This window comes from Eucalyptus grandis, unplaced genomic scaffold (assembly GCF_016545825.1).
Source record: "Eucalyptus grandis isolate ANBG69807.140 unplaced genomic scaffold, ASM1654582v1 tig00094587, whole genome shotgun sequence".
Taxonomy (NCBI): domain Eukaryota; kingdom Viridiplantae; phylum Streptophyta; class Magnoliopsida; order Myrtales; family Myrtaceae; genus Eucalyptus; species Eucalyptus grandis.
In genome coordinates, this window is record NW_024096455.1 from 1 (window position 1) to 4,000 (window position 4,000).

Sequence of the window (4,000 nt, forward strand, 5' to 3'; positions counted from 1 at the left end):
GTAGTTTAAGGTGTTACCTACAACTTTTATGAAGACATCGAAGTGAGATCTCCAACAGAAATCAACATGCAGTCAAGAAATCAACAAGAGATCAGTGAAGATTTCGCAGATCTAGGGTCTCCGTATGATAGAACTTTTGACCCCTCAAATATCCATCGTTTTCTACGAAATTTCAGTATGTAATACTACAATATGTTAGCTTCAACTTTCATGAAGACACCGAAGCCAAAATCGGACTCCAAACACACATGCAAGCTCGAACAAGCTACTGACTTCCACAAACCGAACAAGAACAGTCACACGGCTTGAAAACAACCAACCCTTACCTCGGTTGTTCGCACTTGAAACACCTAAAATCTAACATGCAACCACCGAAACAAACATGCAAGAGAAGTTAAGGACTCCACTTGCCTCTAAGATGGACAAGCGACGACGAACGGCGGCGGGACACGGCGAACGGGCGGCTCCCTCCTTCCTCTTCCTCTCGGCCTCTCCCTCTTTCTCTCGAAATCTCTCTCTCTCTCGCACTCTCTTTGGGACGAACACAATGGCTAACCGGCCATCTTCTCTCTCTCCTCATCCCTCTTATACTCCCCTAATCCCATCATTTGTAATGATTACAAGCCTTTCAAATGGACCAATGCATGCTCTTGCCATTTGCCACTTGTCTTATTGGTTTTTCTTCTTTTATTTGGTTTGGGCTTGGGCTTAGGCCCATCCGGCCACTCCCCTTGGGCTGGTCGAATTCTCTTCTTGGGCTCTAATGGGCCGACTAGCTTGGCCCACCAAGCTTTAGGCTAATGGGTCCAAGGCCCATTCGAATTTTAACCCTCTTTTTCCTTCTTTTTTTAAATTCCTTCTATAAATATTTCTAAATTTCAATTTTCAATCTTGGCCAAAGTCTTAGGATATTTTTGCTCATTGAAATTTAATCATATGGCCAAGCATAGATTATTAATCTATTAAATTTAAATTTCCACAATCACAAGCACAAATCATCAAATTAAAAGACTAATGGCTAAAACATAAGCCATAGAAATTTAACACCTAATTAGAGACTTTAAACACCTTAAGGCTTGGCTTTGAATTTCTGGGATGCCACATCTTATCCAGTGATATCTAACATCAATACGTTTCGATTTAGAATGCAAAGATGAATTCTTACAAAGTAAAATTTCTGAAGGATCTTCTCGATATATTTCTTTTACGACAAAAATAACTTCTTAGCATCTCTGTCTCAGGTAATTCTAATGCGAATAATCTACTTCGTCGAGCCCAAGTCTTTCATGGCAAAAGACTTGCTTAACTGTTTTTTCAATAACTCAATTCTTGTAACATTCCTGCCAACAATCAACATATCATCAACATAAAGCAAGAGAATAATAAAGTCATCATCAGAATATTTTTGGACAAACACACAGTTATCCGAAGAAGTCTCTTATAGCCCTGTTCTATCATACCTGACGTAAATTTTTTGTACCACTACCCCGATGCTTGTTTTAGACCATTTCTTCAATTTGTACCCATAATTCTCTTTCCCTTTCACTTTAAAACCCTCAAGTTATTCCATGTATATTTCTTCCTCCAAGTCACCATGTAGGAAGGCTGTTTTGACATCTATTTGCTTAATTTCCAAATCTAGGGTAGCTGTCAAGCCTAGTACCACACGAATAGAAGACATTTTCACTACCGGAGAAAATATATCTTCAAAATCAATACCCTTCCTCTAACCGAACCCCTTAACAACCAATCTAGCTTTGTACCGAGGCGCGGACCCCTAAAGTGCCATAACTTGATAGAAATGGACACTTAAATGCTATAACTTACGAAATGTATACTTAAGTGCCAACATCGGAGTAAAATGGATCACTTGAGTGCCAATTCAGCCAAAATGCTGACGTGTCAATTTTACGGCGAAGCATGCGCAAACAGCGTCGTTTTGATGCGACGTGGTAAAAATTTAATATAAAAATTAATTAAATCAAATTTAAAATTAAATTTATTTAAGACATTTAAAAAAATTAAAAAGAATTTAAAAAAAAGGTTGTGGCTAAGGGCTGAGGTCGGCGAGGGTCGAGGGTCGCGGCCCTTGCCCGAGCCGGCGACCGAGGAGGAAGGAGGAGGAAGGAAAAAGGGGGCGGAAGAAGGAGGAGGGAGGTAGCCGGCGGTCGAGGAGGAAGGAGGAGGAAGGAAAAAACGGGGGGGGGGAGGGAGGGGAGGAGGAGGGAGGTAGCCGGCAACGAGGGGCTGGGGCCGCCGAGCCCTGGCCGAACCTCCCCCACCTTTCGGCGGCGACGGGGAGGCAGCGGCGGCAAGGGCTTAACCCTCAACCGCCGGCTGCCTTCCTCCTCCCTTTTTTTTTTTTAAAATAATAAATATAAATTATATTTTTATTTTTGTTTTAAATTTAATTTAATTAATTTTTATATTATATTAAAATTCAAATTATGCCAAAACGACGTCGTTTTAGCTGATTTAAGGTCTCTATATTGGCCAACACCCGAAACGACGTTGTTTGGGGTGAATTTGAGCTGGCTCAGCTCTCCGGCGAGCCACCTCAGCGAGAAATATTAATATTTTAATTCCACGTAGGATTTCCAGCCGGCTTTGCCGGAGGTGGCACTCAAGTGTCCCACTTTTCTTAAAATGTGGCACTTAAGTGTACTTTTCGTAAGTTATGGCACTTAAGTGTCCCTTTGTGTCAAGTTATGGCACTTGAAAAGATATTTTGCCCTTCAAAATCAATACCCTTTCTCTAACCGAACCCCTTAACAACCAATCTAGCTTTGTACCGTGATTGTGAAGTATGTTCATCTTGCTTCAACCTATATACCCACTTGTTCTTGAAAGCTCTTTTACCTTTAGGTAACTTCACCAACTCAAAAATATGATTATCATAAAGTGACTGCATCTCATCTCGCATAGCATCAAACCAATTACTTTTGTATTCATCTTCTATTGCTTTTGCATAGCACTCTGGTTCACCTGCATAAGTCAATAATACATACTCATCTTCAGAATACCTGGTGGAAGGTCGTCAGTCTCTAATGAATCTCCGGACTGGAACATCCAGTGGAACATCTAATTGAGCCTCTGTTGAGGAATAATATTATATGTTTCAACATGTTCAGGAACATGGGCGTTATTTGGAACATTGACTTCTTGTTGCTCTTCATCAACCTGTGTAGGAATATTTGTAAGAGGAACTGGATCCATATCAACCAAATTATCACTAACCTGTGGTGCTGAAATCATATCAGCTTTCTCAATATCCTCTATTGTTTGATCTTCCATAAAACAACGTCTCTGCTTCTTACAATTTTCTTTTCAACCGGATCATAAAATTTGTAGCCAAGCATATCCTGTCCATAATCAATAAACATGCATTGTCGTGTTTTCACATCAAGTTTAGACCTCTCATCTTTGGGAATATGCACAAATGCTTTGCACCCAAAGACAAGCAAATAATCATAAGAAATATCTTTGCCTGTCCAAACTCTATTAGGAACACCAAACTCTAAAGGAACGCATGGAGTAAGATTTAATACATGCACAACTGTACTTAAAGCCTCACCCCAAAAGGATCCAGGTAGGTTTGACTGTGAAAGTAAGCATCTTACCCTTTCAACCAATGTTCTGTTCATTCTCTTAGCTAAGCCATTTAACTGAGGCGTTTTGGGATGTGTCTTTTGATGTCGAATACCTTGTTGTCTGCAATATTCATCAAAAGGTCTAATGTACTCTCCCCCATTATCAGTTCTAATGCATTTCAATTTCTTTCCAGTCTGTCTCTCAACTGAAGCCTGAAATTGCTTAAAAGTGTCTAATACTTGATCTTTAGTTTTCAAGGTATGAATTCAAATTTTCCTTTAAAAATCATCTATGAAGGTAACAAAATAAAGAGAGCCACCAAGTGATTTTTTTTTCATAGGACTACAAACATCAAAATGCACTAAATCCAGTATACCTAACTTTCTTGAAGGAGGGGAGCTTTTAAATG